Source organism: Bubalus kerabau, chromosome 14 (assembly GCF_029407905.1).
Source record: "Bubalus kerabau isolate K-KA32 ecotype Philippines breed swamp buffalo chromosome 14, PCC_UOA_SB_1v2, whole genome shotgun sequence".
Lineage (NCBI taxonomy): Eukaryota > Metazoa > Chordata > Mammalia > Artiodactyla > Bovidae > Bubalus > Bubalus kerabau.
In genome coordinates this window covers 50661162-50681356 of record NC_073637.1, presented here as the reverse complement: position 1 = coordinate 50681356, position 20195 = coordinate 50661162, and the positions used below count along the sequence as shown (strand labels likewise).

The 20195-nt window shown below is 37.4% G+C and overlaps 1 long non-coding RNA gene across 1 annotated transcript in view; it reads right to left on the bottom strand.

The window, feature by feature from the left end:
- LOC129626874 (uncharacterized) overlaps window positions 1-20195 on the bottom strand; it is a 394198-nt gene that overhangs the window by 140202 nt on the left and 233801 nt on the right. The window lies entirely within an intron of this gene.

Sequence of the window (20195 nt, the reverse complement as noted above, 5' to 3'; positions counted from 1 at the left end):
AGTTTGACATTTGAGGGTGTATTTTTGAATTATTTAGATAGTATTTTAAATGTAAGAGGATACATCAGTTCCCCTTTAAGAATCACCAAAATGGTGTTATTAATTTCTTCCTTAAATATTTTTTAAAATCAAAAATTTACGATTGGCCAGAGATTAACAGTGGAAAGTTTTAGAGTGAAAGGAAAATTATTCAGAAGGTTGAAAGCAGAGTTATAAAGGAGAATCCTTAGGTCAACTATGCAACATCAAGTCTCAAATGGAACAAAAAGTTTTTATTTAGTTTATTAATCTTAATCTTGATTTTCAAGGTGGATTAAAATGAAGCTGTTTTATTTTTTTCAGAACTTGCTCAATTTTACTATTTTTATTCATTTTTCTTCTGTTTAAGAAAAACATTTTATTATTTGGAAACTGTCGTAACTGACATTAGGAATCCCAGGCTATTTTTCTATAAAGTTTCAAAACTATTATTTTTTTAATTAAAAACTTGAACTAACTCTTCAACTCTTTCAATTACATGTTTTTTCCTTCTCTATGAAAAAGAAAATCACTCTTTTTGTCATAGGTTTATGCATTCTGTGATTACTGAAATATAGCAAAGAAAGTTAGTTTTTAAAAATGAATATTTCTAGTATAATACAATCAGATTTCAGCACAGTGATCCTGATGTCCAGAAGATATGCTTATACTATTTGTCCAGAAAGCCTGAAGCTATCACTTAAGAAAAATTCTAAGAGCATTCTATACTATACATATTATCTTTTAGGGAGGATAGTAGGGCAGGTATTATTATCCAAACATTTAATTAAACACAGGGGAAAAAAGAAGCTATATATTCAGCACTTCTTCCATTGATAGAATTTTTGGCAATGGGATATTTCGCTCTTGCAAAAGTCTAACTCAAGCTGTTTTTTGATTAATAAGAAAACTCAAGTGCAAACTGGAAGAGAAGCTTTCAATGATATCAGCAGCTATAGGAGAATTAAAACTGGGTTAGGAAATGATCTAACATTATGAGGTCAGTTCTGCCTTTTACAGATAGAAGTCGAACCAAATAACCTCGTTCCTTCATATTAGAAAACTGAAAACAAGCTTGCTTCTCAGAGAAAAAGAAGTTCATAAGAGATCAAAATCATAAACTGGGAGTTTCAGTCTGGCTTCATGTCTAACTTACTCCCAGGCATTGGCCAAGTTACTTAAACCTCAAATGGTTCGTCTATAAAATGGGGATTACAATAATCCCTTCCCCTGTGATGATGCACAGAAATTGAAGCCTTGCTCTCAGTGCTTTTTGAAGTTCTTCAGTAAGCAGTAAGGCATTATTCAGACATGTGTAGAGAAAATAGCATTGAGAAAAAAAAAAAAAATCAAACAGGTCTGTGACCAAATGTAATGACTCTTGGAGATTATGGTTTTACTCACTGACCCACAACTTAGTTCTGTCGACCTCGATGATATATTAAAAATAAAGCGAAAGACATTACACAAAATAAAAAATTAAAAGTAAAAGATGGAGCAGATCTGCCTAGAACTGATCAACAGAGTGAAAGTAGGGGAAAGTGTTTTTGTATTCTAGTAAGGATGATTGTATAGATGGATCACTTACTTGGGCAGAATTGAAGCAAAAGTCTGTTAGGGAAGCAAGCAAGAATCTGGGGTCTGTAAGCACTTTCAGAGCAACTTTTAATTATGCAAACCTTTAGTCACACAGTTTCTAAAAAAGGGAATAGATGCCAGCTGAGAAATTCCTCCAAGCCCCCGCTTGCAGCATAACTCATCAGATCCCGGCTTTGAAAGGTAACAAGGACTCTCGGCAAATGCAGGACTCCATTGGGCCGAGTTACAGGAAGATTCCAGTCTATCAAAACAACAGCAGCAACTACAACCACAGGAACAATTAAATGAGCAGTTTCAGCTTGGTTTCCATTTTTAAAAAGACGGTGGTAATAATTTCTGGTCTGGTTCTCCAATCTCCGTTAGAACGTATTTCAAAGCGGGCAGAGAATTTTTTTTTTTTTTTAATTTTATAACTTCCTATAAGAGGGATACAATTTTCTTCCAGTTTTGAAGGTTTCAATACCTTGTCTTAATAAAAACCGTTCTAAAGTGCTTTCAAAACAAACAGGAATAATTGAGGCTAAAGAAGCACTCTGTCCTGATAATTTAACAGGAGAGACTGTTCAGGAGTGATAAATATTACTAGTTTTTCTTAATATCTTAAATATATCTCTTTATTTCCCCTCCATTTGGCAAAAGGAGTGCCAAATGCAGAGAGCGTGGGGCTAATTTTCATTCACAAACACAAAATTTTCCTTCAAGGAGAAGTGTTTTCTTAGTCGCTGATAATAAAAGGCATCTGTGCCCTGTTTCATCTTGCAGTTGAAGAGTGCGAAATTGTGACACAAGCGCACGCGCACACACACGCACGCGCGCGCGTGCACACACACACATACACACACGCGCGCACACACAGACATTTCTGTCTTCTGTCGTATATTTAAATCCCATTAGAATTCTCATTGAGCCCCTCCAAAATTTAGCCACAAGCAGACATTTTATTTAAGGAAAAAATCTTTCCATGGGCATCTTATACTATAAAACTTAAAAGGTCCCAACTGATGGGGGTGGGGATTGCCCAGAGCGCATACATTAGTCAATAAGGAACAGCGCTTTGATGTGTTTTGGCTATTGCAGGCCAAGTTCCTATTAATTATAGGTTGCTTTACCTTTCCACACATAATTTACCTTTATTAAATGTAAAATACATTTTATATTATGATTATACCAGAGCCAGGCTAGCTGACGATTCTCTTTTCTGCATTATGTGATGACAATAACTGCTATTACAAAACCTAACATACTTTTGGTGAGCATGATACCTATGTGATCATCTCAGAAACACCTTTGAACATAATTCCTAGGAGGGAAAAAAAGTGAAATATTTTAACATCCTTCCATTTAATCTCATATACAATTCCTTTTGTTCACCTGTTTTGACTGAAGTCAGTGGAATTTTTGTTTTCTATTTTACATAAAGCCAAATACCCCAATCTAATCACGATTCTACTCATTAACACAAATTTGAATTTTGTGTAGTTTGATTTTACTAACCAAGAAATACTCAAATTCTGGTGAGTTGATCTAGCTCTTCTTTGAAGCTCTATAATATACAGAATTTGAACAGAAATATCAGTTTGCAAAGAAATGTACCTTTTTTCCCCTTCAAGATTCATAGTAAGTACATGAACAATTTGTATCTGAAAACACTCTTAAATTTATTTCTGCACATTCCCAAAAGAACCAGTAAGATACAGAGTATAGAAACAATTCCTTGCAGAAAATATGATTTTAATTTTAAAAATCAAATCTGTGAACTAAACAAACCTTTGGTTTCAGTTTAGTTTAATCAAAGGATAATGACTTAAAATTATTTAACTCCCAATTGAACAGTTGACTTTTAAATTGAATAATCCAAGAAAAGTATATTCAGGCTGTGGTAAATTTTAAAACATAATTAAATTAATATCAAAATAGAAAGTACAGCATTTTGTTTATTTTTATGGTTATTAAGTTGGTGACCACTCAAATCATAGAGTGTGATGTGTAAACAGAAAAATTCAGCTGTCCATCTGTGAGGATTACACCTGCCATAAACATAGTAAGTTTACCACTGGAAAAGTATAACACTTCTCCACTTCCCACCCCCTTATTTTTGTATTAATAATATAAATGTTCCTGCGGATAACACAATCAATTTAAAAAACACAAATTCTTTTGCCAAAAAAAAAAGTTAATTTGATAGATGCCAGTGCTCATCTATCATGGATATATTTCAAGTGCAGTAATTGCAATTAACTAACATAATTAAGGGCTGTATTTCAATTTCAAGAAAGCCAACCCTGTTGAAATGTGTGTGTGATTCAAAGACTGGTGATACTCAGCTTTCAAAAGCCACTGGGTTATACATCTCCGCTATACAGCCACGTCTATGGAATCAGTATCATTTGTGAACAGATAAAATAAAGATCACAGGATAAACACTGCCCATATAGCTTTACAGAGGAGGATGTGATAGCTCTGATCTCTTGTCTAGTTGCCCAGATTAAGGATTCAGGACAGGAGGGATCAGTTTTAGCAACAAACCATACTTTACATACAAGACACAGCCCTTCTTTTGTACAAACCACGTCAAAGCATGGTCCCTGCTGGGACCTAATCTATAACAACTTTTCGACCTCCTGCTTCTACAGCTTAATTATTTAGGATCAAATAGACAACTAGATACATTAACATGACCCTGGAAGCCAAACCCTGTTACTCTCTTCAAATATTCAACTGACCTTCCAAAGTAAATATTTCCCCCTGACCCTTCCACCACTCATTTTCTCTTAAATTGGTTGCTAATGCTTTGAAAAGTCTCCTGATATTTTGCAAGCAGCTTTAAAGTAAACAAACCCCCGGACTGTATAATTTTAGTCTTATTGACTGGTGCTCTGATAGAAACTAAAGCACGCAAGAGGTCCCACAGATTGAGCATTATGTTAATCACACCAACCTTTTTGGCTCAAAGTTTGAGATCTTTGCGGCAGGCTTACAAAATCTGCAGCTTCTACATTAGCAGAGAGCTTTCTTTGTTTTGTGCCAAGAGGACCTACTTTGAAAGAATGAGGCAAGAGTGAGTGGAGAATATCAGCACCCTAAGCAGAATAAGGATTACTTTGACGCATGAAAATATAGGTCACGGCTATTTCCATGGCATAAGTACCACTGGCTACATCACTTACACCCAGATCATTTTGGGAAAACTACCAGCAACAAGAAGTGCTTAAGTGGACAGCAAACACATCTTGTCTTAACAAGGTACTTTGGGTTCCATTTACAATCTGTTGAACTTAACATCACTCAACTATATTGCTTGCCTTAAAAAAATAATGTAAATGAGCTAGAAGTTGAACAGTTGCTTTGCCTGTTTTTTTTTTTTTTTTTTCCAAGTTTAGGTGGTAGGGCACAGAAAAGCTAGAATGAATAGTGAAAGCCAGCAGTATTACTTTAGTATGTAGGGTGGGGAGAAGAACATAATTAGTTTTATAACATCAGTGGCCCATTCTAAAAGAATGCCTTTTTGAAGCAAACACAAACACACCCCATATGAATCCATTCCATTTTCAATGAATCGAAATGGTGGTAATGGGCAGAGTAATGCATTCACTCCAGTTGTAAACAGACGTTTTCCTCCATGTGAGGACATAATCCCTGCTGACACTAATGGGAGTGACACAGGCAGGGAGGAGAGAATAGCCCCTTTTGTTTCATTACCCTAGAGTCCATTTTACAAGTCCAACTTCAAACCGGTGGAAAACACATCCTGCGGATTGATAATGGAAAAATGAGAATAAGTGAGCAAACAGCCTTCCTTCTTTCTGTGATGTGGGAAGTTAAACAATGCAATGGAGAAGGATCCTGATTTTACCTTTTCTTTTCATTCTTTCTTTTGCCTCCATTACCCACTCTATTTAAGAACCTCTTCATGCTTGTAAAATTCCCTTTCTTGGTTCGTGTAAAAGAGTAATAAAACCATTATAGTTTTCCTTCGCCAAAAGGTACTTTAGAGACTAACCTTAATTTAGATCCAGACACTGCTAAGTCAAATACATCAGTGTTGGGAAAACGAATTAGAAGAGAGGTCATTTTTCTTACTAATTTTTAAAAAAGGTGTTGCAGATTGAAAATGCCTTAGGAATCATTCCTTAATGCTATGGCTACATTACAAAGTCATAATTCTCCCACTTTGACACTTGGGATTTCCAGTGGCTTATTTTTAGGAATCTACGTTAGGAATTAATTTTTCACTTACTGGTTCATACCAAGACTGAGATTCCCTTTACCAAAGTGGTACCAAAAAAAAAACCAAATTTTCAAAATAACTATGCTCTAAATATTCTCACCAGGTAGAGATAGCCCCCAAATAATGACTTAAGCTTTCAAAAATATCCTTCAAAAGCTATTTACACATAGTCAACATTATCTTCCTCACAGATATAAGCAGTCTAGAATTTGTCCTTCAAGCTGCCCAATTCTTTGCATGCTTTATTTACATCTTTTCCCCTTAAATGAAAGAATGTGTTTGTTGATATGTTTTGATCCTAAGGGAAAACTGATAAGATCTCAAACTGGAGACTTCAGTCTCCATACATAGATGAAAAAGAAAATGAAACTCTCTTTCCATTAGTAAAAACCTGTTAACTGAGTGAACACAAAACTAATGGAATGTAATGAAGTGAAAATTCTTTTTTCATATTATTTTTCAATCCATAAAGATCCATAATAGCTAAAAAGTTGAAATGCTAGTCAAATCTGGGAAACTGAAAGAAAACATATCTTCAGAGCTGGGCCTGTCACAATGAAGATGAGATATTAAAACCAAGATACTGATCTCATCTGTTCACTGAATCCAGTGAGATGGTTAGACCCAAGGATGTATACTAATGGTTTTATTCCCAAATAACCTACAGTGTGAGTAACTGTCTTGTCATCTTTTTCTTTTTTTAAGATGTAAGTTCCCCCAGAGGGATCTCTGAGATTGCTTTGGTGCATTTGTAACCCAGCAGCTCTGAGAAGCCATAGAGCCATCTGAGACAGTGCCATGCAGATTCTTCATTCATGAACAATTTATTTCATAGGAAACCCATTCTGGAGGTACTCATCATTGTTCTCACTATGCAATATGAAATACTGCCAACCGTGCTTTGCTGCTTTTCAGATTCACTTGTCATGAACAAAATATGTGATTAAGTTCCATTTTCTGTAAAAGGAACTCTATTTGATTCTCTACTTGGGAACATAAAGAGGTGAAGGGGTATCAGGTTTTAATTATTCCTTGCCTTTTTAATCTCCAACATCTGGAATACTTTAAATTGGATAGTATTGTCACATTTTTAAAGGTACTATTTTAATTTTTAAAGGAGTATTAGTGTTTTTCTACAGAATGCAACAATGTGAACTAACACTAACAGGTACATTATTATCCCTGTGACTCAGCGGATGTTTAGTCTTCATAATTTAAACATGTTTGTAGCAGACCACATTTTCCAAAGATGACTGCAAGAATATCCACAGTCTCTTCTTACAATATGACTTGGACACTCCCCCAAAAAAGGTAGAATCAAAAAGGTGGAATCCACCTGCTGCTCTTGAAACTGGGTGGGTTTTTGTGACTATTTTAACCAGTAAATTATGGCAGAAGCCACCCTCTGTGACTTCTGAGGCTAAGGCACCACAGAAGGCTTTAACTGCATGTAGGCAATCCAACTATCCTGAGACTTCCATGCTGTAAGGAAGCCTGAACCACCACATGCAAAGGGACCACATGAAAAAGGCCTGAAATTACAGGAACAGAGAGATGCCAAGGCAATTCCCAGATATCCTGCTCCCTTCCACCTCTGCTATTCTAGCTCCAGCCATTGAGTATAACCACAAGAGAAACTTTGTGTAAGAGCTGGCCAGCTGAGAGTCTTGCCAGAATCCCTGAGCCACAGAAACCATGAGAGATAATAAAATGATTGTTGTTCTCTCAAGCCACCAAGTTCTTCTGTGATGAGTTACAAAGAATTAGATAAACAGAACAGTGCTAAATAACTTTTAGAATTAGGTCTTATGATTTTAGAGCATTTTGAAGATTATGTGTGTGTGTGCACATGCTCAGCCATGTCTGACACTTTGCGACCCCATGGACTGTAGCCTGCCAGGCTCCTCTGTGCATGAGATTTTCAGCAAGAATACCGGAGTGGGTTGCCATTCCTCCTCCAGGGTTGAACATTATATACAGGCAGAAGAATGTGTGTTTTTTGCTGTGTAAGTCAGTCTTTATTTTTAAATGAATATTACCATAGGGTAGACCTTGCCCTAAGTGAATCCACAATCAATACTCTTGGGACAGCTGAGGCATCTTTCTATCTCCTGTTCTGCATGTGGCACAGCCAATGGGAATACATCCAAAGTAAGTGCTCTATAAATAACTGCTCTATAATTAAGTTGAATTTGTATGTTCCATGAAAAGATGTTATTTTAATTAAATATAGTAAAAATAATTTTCTATAATGCAGTATTCATTGTCATATGGAAACAGAGTCAATGAAACATAAATTTAATTTTATCACGGTGCCTTTAGGTCACATTGATTGTGAAGGTTACAGAGCTGGTTACTTCTATACTGACTGACCCAAGACTGTTGATCCTAATGGTGAAGCTGCCTAGACTCACATATCACCTTTCAACTGGTGGCCCCAGTTGGGTTTCCACTTTTAATCTGGTTTCTTCCATGTTCTGATGGAATAAATCATATATTCAATCTCATTAAACAGGAATGGATTTAACTGGTTGGGGATGTATTTTTAAAATAGTCTAGGTATTTTTAGGTTTTCTAGGTTGCTTGAAACTGTTGAAAAATTGCCAAATAGAAAGAGCTTTGCTGTCCTAAGAATCACAGTCTCATACATTTGAACAAAATGCTAATGCATATCTATTTACTTCAAGGTTCTGTTGAAATTATTCTATAAGATCCTTCAGCCAATAGTTGTCAAGTTGAACATATTAAATTAGCAAAGATAATTAAGTATTCTATCCTTTGAGTTTGATAACCTTAGTACTTCCAAAATTCCTCATACAGCATAAACTAATTCTCCTCATTATCTTCATTAGCTCCAAGGCCCAGCCCCTATCCTACAAGATCCTTACAGACTCTGGCTCCCTCAGTATGCCTAGTGGGGCTTGGTAATACACCTCAGAAGTAACAGGAATGACATTCTATGCGGAAACCTGACCAATAATAGACAGGAGAAGAGAAAAAGCTGCCCTCTGCCTTTCTTAGCCTCAAGATATCATGCATGACTAGCAACCAACCATGTTTTTGTTTTAGATAAACAAAGTATATGGGCCTAGGAACCAAATTGTGAAAACAGGAGATACCGTAATTAGTGCCTGTCACCATTATTCTTGAGCTTCCTCAATGGCTCAACAGGTAAAGAATTCACCTATGATGCAGGAGATGTGGATTTGATCCCTGGATTGGAAAGATCCCCTGGAGGAGGACATGGCAACCCACTCCAGTATTCTTGCTGGGAAAATCCCATGGACAGAGGAGCTTGGTGGGGTATGGTCCATGGGGTTGCAAAGAGTCAGACACACTGAGCACACCATCATTCTCAGATAGCCACTTATGCAACAGGTGCAGCCCATTCCTGTAGTTAGGGGTCCAGTTACCAGGGAGGATACTTGCACAAAAGGACACAGCAGTGGCTACATTGATGTAGGAGTTGAAACTACCACTTGGCCATTATTTTTACATGTCACACCTATAAATCAGTAGACAAAGACAGGAAATCCTGTATTGACTGAGATGATAAATTCTGATTAACATGAAGAAACAGGTTGTTATACAATAAGAGGAGCTTCCCAGGTAGCGCAGTGGTCAAGAATCTGCATGCCAGTGCAGGAGACACAGGAGACTCTGGTTTGATCCCTGGGTTGGGAAGATCCCCTGGAGTAGGAAATGGCAACCTGCTCCAGTATTCTTGCCTGGAATGTTCCATGAACAGAGGAGCCTAGCGGCATACAGTACATGAGGTCACAAGAGTCAGATATGACTGGGCACGCATGCACGCACTACACAATGGAGAACGAACTGTGTCTGAAACCAAGAATATTCACTAAGGAAACTCATTTCTATACCCAATGATAACTGCTAATGGGTCATTGAAGACCCCTGAAAAGGAAGGTTTGTGCCACTCTACCTGGCAAGCAAATCAAGACAGCCAAAATATTGGGAGAAACTAAGAAATAACAGGAAGAATACTGAAGGGGGATGACAAGAAATATGAGACTCCAGGTCCAGCTCTAGCAGTGAAGAGTTGTGGCTCTGTGGGTTAACCTTTCATGGGTCTTTTTAAGAGACTGACACTAGTCAGTCTGATCTTTCTGGAATGTTCTTGCACCTCTCCTCTTAAGAAAAAGTGAGAACATCTATTTCTTATATGGAATATGGATGTAATAAAGGGTGAAAATGCATCTGAGTGGCTTACGTACTAAATTATGTACAGTAGGGGATTATGGTGGAATCAGTGTTGCCACATTTTTACTTTGAATAGCCTGCACCTTCAATATGTGCTCAATGGAGAGCCCCCAACACCATCAATTGTTTTATCTCCTAAGATTTCCAGTTCTCTCCTCTTCCCCCTGGGTCTGGACTTCAACAGTTTCATGGTATTATCTACTCAGCTCCAGAGCCCAAGGTCAAAGCAACCAGATCTATGGAGTCTCTGGCTTTCCCAGTGTCTGCCTGGAGGTCTTGGTAAATTCAGTTTGGAAATGCAGGACACTTAATAATTTTGTATAACAGTTTTTAATCCAATACAGATAAGACATGGGAAGGAGCTACAGGTAAGTTCATCTTTCTCTCCCCTACTGATTGTCTTATGTAGCTCTCTAAAGACATCTCATATGACTGACTGTTTTTCTTGTGAGACTCTGGATCACTTGGTAAGCTTTCCCTCTTTCCCTGCCTCTCTTCTTTTTGTCCATCACTCTCGTTGCCTAGAGATTGCATCACTTAATAAAACATTAGCATATATTCTAGAGACTTATGCTAAGACAATTGCTTATCTCCAAATAAATTCTAAACTGCCAGCGTTCTTAGTATGAGGTGCATAGATTTGCTATATCACCTCCCTCATTCTAGAGAATACCCATCTAGTAATAAAATCTCAAATCATAAAAACTTCAGCATCTATCTCACAATCATCTCTTACAAAGCTTTGGTAAAATGAAGCTCCCAATTAATTATCATATATGCTAATGTATTTCTATTCATCACAATTTGCAAATTTATCATAGTCGACTCTCATGTTAAGTTTTATCCACTATTCTAGTTTGTTGACTCTCTTTAGAACTTTATCTTCTAAAACTTTAAGTTCCGCTCCCAAACGATACAAACCAAACATGCAAAAAATGTGCAGACACACAGGCTGACTTTCTTAGCCAAATCATTAACAAAACCTTGAACAAGATAAAACTGAATACAGTCTCTGTGGCATGCCGCGGTAGACTACTCACAGATTGATACTGACTGCTGTTAAGCTGCACCTATTGATTGTAGTGATTCAATCATTTATGAAGCCACCTAGGTGAACTATTATCTATTTTATCTTTGCAGATTCTTCCTTTATAGTTGCTTCCATGTCACAGTCTATATCCTTAAAAAAATGTTTTTATTAACTTTTCAATATAGAAAAGCACTTGAGAATTCAATTATGACTGATGATGTTCTTCTAAAGCCAAATGAATCCCCCTGGAAAACTTGGAGAATAATAAAAAAGTCTCTGATCAATTTAATAGTGCATTTCAAATGTCTTAAGATGCACATAACTCTTGGTTCAGTAATTCCACTTCTAAAAATTTGTCCTAAAGAAATAACCATAAAAGTGTGTGAAACATACCTGTGCAGATTTTTATACAAGCAAAAATTAAAATAATTTTAGATATTAAACTTTGATACAACAGTAGAGGCTCAGTGAAATGAAGTAAGCAAATCTTGGAGTTGGAATAAAATTTACTCATTAAAAATAGTTCTAAGGCTATTTAATGATGTGGAAAAATATCTGTATTAAGTGAACAATTAGCCAGATATCTTTCTGCTACCTTTTCACTAGAAGTTTTTGGGTGGAAGCAACAGAAATCTTTGATTATTATGAGATCAAAGCGCTAAATTTATCATTCTATGGGCTAAATATAGCATCCTGCTTATACCAATGTCTCTGTCCACAGAAGAGCTGAATCAGCTACAATTATGACATGTGTTGCATACATAAACACATAGCACACACAGTGGGAAATCGACAACAAAATAAGAACCCAGACTAACCCAGAATCATCACCACAATCATACTAAACATTTTCTGCCCTGATTTTCAAAAGAAACAGTGTCAAAAGGGAGGAGAATTTTTGCCTGTGGACCCAATTGTTTCTGTGGCACTGAGGCATAGAGACTGAATAGCTTGAGTTTTTTTTTTTTTTTTTTTTTTAGGTTAGTTACGTGAAAATTATTTAAGGGTACTTTGGGTTTGTGTAAAGTTGCTCAAAATTAATACATTAATTACCATACTGGAAAGAGTTGTGTTTGGATAGACAGACCTGTACCAAGAAGCAGCCAAATAGCAACATTAATGTAGTACCTGTAGAATATGGGACTGCCATGCAATGAACTAGAGGTAATGAACTGTTCACCTCGGAAGAGAGTTGTGTTCTCTGTCTCTCATGCACACATACAAATAAATAGTGGTGGAGAATTTTTCACATATTAAAGTATGGAGAAGTCATTCAGTTTTATACATGGTTTAACTTGAATTTTAGGTTGAAAATGAAAGTGAAAGTGTTAGTCACTCAGTCGTGTCCAGCTCTTTGTGACGCCATGGACAGTATCCTGCCACTATCCTTGTCCATGGGATTTTCCAGCAAGAATACTGGATTGGGTTGCCATTTCTTTCTCCAGAGGATCTTCCCAACCCAGCGATCAAATTCAGATCTCCCACATTGCGGACAGATTCTTTACCATCTGAGCCACCAGGGAAGCCCTATTACCTATTTTATCTTTGAAGATTCTTCCTTTATAGTATGCTCCCATGCCAGTCTATATCTTTAAAAATATAGATTGTATGCCTTTTCATTGCCTATTAAACATGCATTGTACACATGCTTTAACTATTAAAAAAATGCATTTTTTTCTTTATTTTTATTTCAAATTTATTTATTTTAATTGGAGGCTAATTACTTTACAGTATTGTATCGGTTTTGCCATACACTGACATGAATCAGCCATGGGTGTACTTGTGTTTCCCATCCTGAGCCCCGCCTCCCACCCCTCTGGGTCATCCCAGTGCACCAGCTCTGATAAATAACACATTTAAAAAGTCAAAATGGGGTAACAGTGGTTCAGGTATTCAAAATAGAGCTGGGGGGCCATTGTGGATATGGTTTCAGGCATGTTCCTATATTACTGAGAACTTGAATCTTCTGAACTGTATCAGACTCAAGGATACCACCAGCTGTTCTTAAAATAGAATCTGCCAGTTGTCAGCTGCAATGCTATAGTCTTAAGGTTCCCCCTATAACTATGCAACCATTTCAAACCCCAATTAATCCTTACTTAACAGCCACCCTAACTTCTTGCTACCTCCAATCCTAATCATGACAAACAATTTATATAATTTCGTGAGTTTTGCCTTTATGTCATTGTTGTTTAGTCGCTAAGTCATGTCTGATTCTTTTGAAGTCCCATGGACTGTAGGCTGCAAGGCTCCTCTTTCCATGGAATTTTCCAAGCAAGAATACTGGAGTGAGTTGCCATTTCCTCCTCCAGGGGACCTTGCCAACCCAGGGATCGATCTGCATATCCTGAATTGGCAGGCATTTCTTTTCCACTGAGTCACCAAGGAAACCCCTACTTTGATAGCCTACAGTTCAAGTACTTCTGGAATCCATGCCTCCCAGTCTATAGTCCTCAGTTCAGTTACTCGGTCATGTCTGACTCTTTGCAACCCCATGGACTGCAGCATCCCAGGCTTCCCTTTCCCTCACCAGCTCCCAAAGTTTGCTCAAACTCATGTCCATTGAGTCAATGATGCCATCCAACCATCTCATCCTCTGCCATCCCCTCCTCCTCCTGCCTTCAATCTTTCCCAGCATCAGGGTCTTCTCAAATGAGTCAGTTCTTCCCATCAGGTGGTTAGATTATTGGAGCTTCAGCTTCAGCATCAGTCTTTCCAATGAATATTCAGGAGTAATTTCCTTTAGGATTGACTTGTTTAGGATAGTCCTCAGTTTGGCTCAAATAAAACATATTTATATTCCTATTATAGATTAGTTTACTGAATATTATCCATCGACAATAGACAGACACACACAGAAATGGAGATAGACAGGAAATAGAACATGTTGGAGTGTTTTTAAGGAGAGTGCCTGTTTTTTAAAATAATATCCATCCTCTTACAACTCAAAGCTGAGTCACAGTGCAATGAACTGTTTTGATGAGTCACTATATACTTTAACCGGAGAAGGCAATGGCAACCCACTCTAGTACTCTTGCCTGGAAAAATCCCATGTACAGAGGAGCCTGGTTGGCTGCAGTCCATGGGGTCGCGAAGAGTCGGACTTGACTGAGTGACTTCACTTTCACTTTTCACTTTCATGCATTGGAGAAGGAAATGGCAACCCACTACAGTGTTCTTGCCTGGAGAATCCCAGGGACTGGGGAGCCTGGTGGGCTGCCATCTATGGGGTCACACAGAGTCGGACACAACTGAAGCGACTTAGCAGCAGTAGCAGCATATACTTCAACTGAATGCCTGTATTCCTACAGCATCCCACAACTTTCCCTTTCTGTATAAGTTTTCTCTTGTTCTGCATTCTGACCTTGTTTTCAGGCATTCTGATTCTGGTACACACCATCAGTTAAGTTCAGTTCAGTCGCTCAGTCGTGTTTGACTCTTTGTGACCCCATGAACTGCAGCACGCCAGGCCTCCCTGTCCATCACTGACTCCTGGAGTTGACTCAAACTCATGTCCATTGAGTTGGTGATGCCATCCAACCATCTCATCCTCTGTCATCCCCTCCTCCTCCTGCCTTCAGTCTTTCCCAACATCAGGATCTTTTCCAATGAGTCAGTTCTTCATATCAGGTGGCCAAAGTATTAGAGTTTCAGCTTCAGCATCAGTCCTTCTAATGAATATCCAGGACTGATTTCCTTTAGGATGGACTGGTTGGATCTCCTTGCTGTCCAAGGGACTCTCAAGAGTCTTCTCCAACACCACAGTTCAAAAGCATCAATTCTTCGGTGCTCAGCTTTCTTTACAGCACACACCGTAGTAAAAACCAAAATAAATGCTCAACTCATTGGTGTTAAATTACAATGACTAGCAAAGCTTTGTATTTACATTTTTCTTTTTTTGTATTTTTATTGATATATACAAGTACACACATCAAAAAGGTACAGCTCAATGCTTCCCCTACTCCCAAATTGGCACCTATATATAATGACAATTCAGATCAAGAAATAGTATATTGCCACATTAGAAATTCCCCACTTATCTACTTCCAGTAATTAATCTATCTCCACAAGAGTAAAAACTTTCCTGACTTCTAACATCCATGATTATTCTGACTTACTTCTAAACTTTATATATATGAAACCGTAGATCATATTCTCTTTTTATGTGTAGCTCCTTTCACTGGGTGTTATGTTGGTGAGATTCACCAATATTGAAGTAGTTACAGTTTATTCGTTCTCATTGCTATATTTTCTATTGTGAAATAAACCAGTTCTTCCAATAACTAAGTAGTTTTCATTTGCTGCTCTTACAAGTAGTAGTGCTATTGGAACATCTTAGTTCTGTGAGCACATGTAGACATTTCTGTTGGTTGTACATCTACTAAAGCAACTGAGTATCAAAGAATAGGAATATGTTTAGCTTAAGTAAACAGTGGACTGGCAAAGTTTATGATATTACTTTCTCTGTTGTATTTACATTTTAATATGAGTTAAGACATCTTAAGCCATAAAAGTAAATCTCTAATTGTGGAATTAAACTGCCAAGGAGATATTCTGAGTACCAAGGAAACTTTCTGAATTACATGGGGACCATCCAAAGCCATCTGAACTTTGTCTACAACTGATTTTCATGTTGGGGCAAGCAGAGATCATAAAAATATTTTTGCTAGTTTATATTAATAAAAAATTGTTTCCCTTCTGAAACCAATTATACAATTCTTAGAAGGCCTTAACCAGATTTGTCACAAGTTGAATAGAGTAGACATTTCTGGTAAAATTGTTTGTTTGAAATCCATATGTTTTTTTTAAGACATAGCTTTTGTATAAAATTATAGAAAAATATGTAAGTTAATATAATACTAAAGAAACATTAGTGCTTCAGGACAAAAAAATTCTCTGAAGTGACAAAATATTTAGGAGAAAAGTTTGAATCACAAAGAAGGTTTTCAAACTTTTTATATGTTTTATAAGGAAAACTTTTACTCTTGAAGTGAATAGTACAAAGATATTTGCTAACCAGGGCTCTTGTAATTCAGAAAACATTTTTTTTAGCAGAAGGTTAAAAATCAAAGCAGAAATGGAAAGTGGATATATACACATGTATTTATACAATACTTTTGGAAATGTATCTTTACAATAGTTTTGGAAAAGACCCTGATACTGGGAAAGATTGAAGACAAAAGGAGAAGGAGGTGGCAGAAGATGAGATTGTTAAATTGCATCACTGACTCCATGGACATGAATTTGAGCAAACTCTGGGAGATAGTGAAGGACAGAGGAACCTGGTGCACAGTCCATGGGGTCATATAACTTAGCAACTGAACAACAATTTTTACAATAAGAATAGAGATTCTCAAGATTATACATTTTGATGTTCATTTGTTTGTGCCTCTCATATGAAGACTGTCTTGTTGTTTAGTTGCTCGGTTGTGTCTAACTCTTTTCAACTCCATAGACTATAGCCCACCAGGCTCCTGTGTCCATGTGATTTTCCAGGAAAAAATACTGGAGTGGGTTGCCATTTTGTTCTCCAAGGGATCTTCCCAGCTGAGGGATCAAACCCACATCTCCTGCATTGCAGGAGGATTCTTTACCACTGGGCCACACCCAGGAAGCCCCAAAGAGGGTGATATACTCGAATTAGTCTCAGTCTGCTCCAAGCAAAAGATTATGAGTTCCTAAATGGTAAAACTTGTATGCAGGTCAGGAAACAACAGTTAGAACCAGACATGGAAAAACAGACTGGTTCCAAATAGGAAAAGGAGTACGTCAAGGCTGTATATTGTCACCCTGCTTATTTAACTTATATGCAGAGTACATCATGAGAATTGCTAGGCTGGAGGAAGCACAAGCTGGAATCAAGATTACCGGGAGAAATATCAGTAACCTCAGATATGCAGATGACACCACCCTTATGGCAGAAAGTGAAGAACTAAAGAGCCTCTTGATGAAAGTGAAAGAGGAGAGTAAAAAAGTTGGCTTAAAGCTCAATGTTCAGAAAACTAAGATCATGGCATCCGGTCCCATCACTTCATGGCAAATAGATGGGGAAACAGTGGAAACAATGGCTGACTTTACTTTTCTGGGCTCCAAAATCACTGCAGATGCTGATTGCAGCCATGAAACTAAAAGACACTTACTCCTTGGAAGGAAAATTATGACCAACCTAGACAGCATATTAAAAGCAGAGACATTACTTTGTCAACAAAGGTCTGTCTCGCCAAGGCTATGGTTTTTCCAGTGGTCATGTATGGATGTGAGAGTTGGTCTATAAAGAAAGCTGAGCGCCAAAGAATTGATGCTTTTGAACTGTGGTTTGGAGAAGACTCTTGAGAGTGCCTTGGACTGCAAGGAGATCCAACCAGTCCATCCTAAAGGAGATTAGTCCTGGGTGTTCATTGGAAGGACTGATGTTGAAGCTGAAACTCCAATCCTTTGGCCACCTGATAAGAAGAGCTGACTCCCTGGAAAAGACCCTGATTCTGGGAAAGATTGAGGGCAGGAGGAGAAGGGGACGACAGAGGATGAGATGGTTGGATGGCATCACCGACTCAATGGACATGGGTTTGGGTGAACTCTGGGAGTTGGTGATGGACAGGGAGGCCTGGCGTGCTGTGGTTAATGGGGTTGCAAAGAGTTGGACATGACTGAGCAACTGAACTGAACTGAACTGAAAGGGTAAAGAATGTCTTAATCCTCTTTTTACCCAGTGACCTAGCCCAGTGCCTTCCTATGTATCTGTTAAACTGAATCTTTTAAAGTAGTCTACACATCAGACTCTCTGACAATACTATCCTTCACATATGGTACAGATTACATGTAATTATTCCCTGTTAATTAGATGGAACAAATTTGAGCTTCAGTGATAAAACTGAATTTGGAGCTATTAATTCATGAGTATATAAATTGTCTAGGCCTCATGTTTCTTACATGATATTGGGATAATAATAGTTATTTCAAGAGTTGTGCAGAGGAAATGTGATCGTATAGATAAATTGCTCAGTGATAGTAATATAGACAGCAGAAATTCACTATTAATTCTATTCACTTTGAAACATTGAAATTCTAGTAGGTAATTTTCCTCTTGCTCAAAAAAAAAAAGTATTTACAATTAAGGAATCTTAGAGTCAAATGAGAAAGAGAGTCTAGAAAAAAGGAAATGGGAGAGGAGAGGGACAGATGACATTATTTATAAGGAGGAGTAAGAATCTTGATTTGGTTTTCCTAAACTCGATTGTAAAATTAAATAAAGATCCTAAATGCTGTTCCTTCTTTTACTTACACAGCCCAATTGTAAATGGAAAATAGCTAGTTATAAAGTAAAGAACATGGACCTTGAGGTTTGAGAGGTTTAGCATTTACTATATTGATTACATATGGGTAATTGGATTAACCTCTCCAAACCTCAGTTTCTGTTTGTAAAATGGAAATAATAAGACTCAGGGTCAACAGCATTAAATGAGATGACATACAAAAAACTCTTAAAGTGTCTGTCTCACAAGATATTAAACAAAATTAGTTCTCCTCTTTTATCTTTTTTTCTTTCTCCTTTGCCTTTACCAGCTAATGACTCAGAGTTCTCCCAAGGAAAAGAAAATGGAAACAAATCAAAAGGTATTGTGCTAATTGAATGTTTAGCCCTACCCTCCAAAATCACAGTGTAGATATTAAGTCACACACAGATATTTAAAAATAAATCAAAAGAAAAAAGTATAGGGTATAATCTTTGCCAACCTTCCTCTAAGTAAAACTTCTCTAATGCTGCTGACTTGACATTTATTTGCCTATTTTGCCTATGAACATCATAGATTCAAACATGAGGCACCAATATTATTTTTTTCTGGTTATAATAGCACTTCCCATTTTGGGGGAGTGGGGAGGGGGATGAGGAAATGTTTTCATAACCATGAGGGTGGAATTGGAGTGGTTGTCTTCTCAAAGACTTCACATGGCTGATCACAATGATGGGCTAGCAGTGGCTGTTGATCAAAGCTAGAAAAGTTAGAGCTCTTGGGATTTTGCCCAAAAGATGCAGGTCTCAGTCTCTTTGGAGAGCAAAACTGGGAAATAATATTTTTAGACCTTCCCTATTTTTCTTTTTTTTCCTTCTTTCTCTCTTTCCTTCTCTCCTTCGTTCCTTTCTTCCTTCTCTCCCTTCTTCCCTCCTTTTCTTCTTTCCTTTTCTCCTTCCTTTTGATAAATGTTGAGATATAATAAAAATACATTAAACTGCACATATTTATAGTATGTAATTTGATCCTTTTTGAAATATGTACTCACCTGGAAAATCATCCCCACAATCATTATATCAAATATTTACTGCATTGCTTTTCAAAAAAGAATCCTGAAATTATGAAGAAATTTTGCCAGTGGCCCTAAGACCCATATAGGCTCTGCCTGCATTTTGATCAGATGAGTCAATAAATCTCTACACCTTAGCTGGGTCAAGTTGGGTTACCATCATTTACTGCTAAGATTCATCAATAAATGCCCTGATTACCAGCTCATCTAGAAAGCTTTTTGAAGCACAACTCAAATCAATTTTCAAATTCCTATTCATTCTAAGAAAAATGTACAACAAAATTAATCACAAGTGCTCATCAATGTTTGACGAATTAGAAGCAATTCAGAAACCATTTGCTAATTTTTCTTTCAGTGTGAAAAGGATTCATAAAGTTACTTAGAAGATTTAATCCATATTTCATTTTTCTGTTCCTCATCAGAATTATGGTGCTGGAGAAGGCTCTAGAGAGGCCCTTGGATAGAAAAGAGACCAACCAGTCAATCTTAAAGGAAATCAACCCTGAATATTCATTGGAGAATTGATACTGAAGCTGAAGCTCCAATACTTTGGCCATCTGATGCAAACAGCCAATTCACTGGAAAAGACCCTGAGGCACATAACTTAGTGACTGAACAACAACATCAGTTCCAGTAACCATGACATTGTTTAAAAACCCACTGTGCTGAAAGATGTTCAGTTCAGTTCAGTTCAGTTGCTCAGTCGAGTCTGAGTCTTTGCAACACCAGGAACCGAAGCACACCAGGCATCCCTGTCCATCACCAACTCCCGGAGTCCACCCAAACTCATGTCCATTG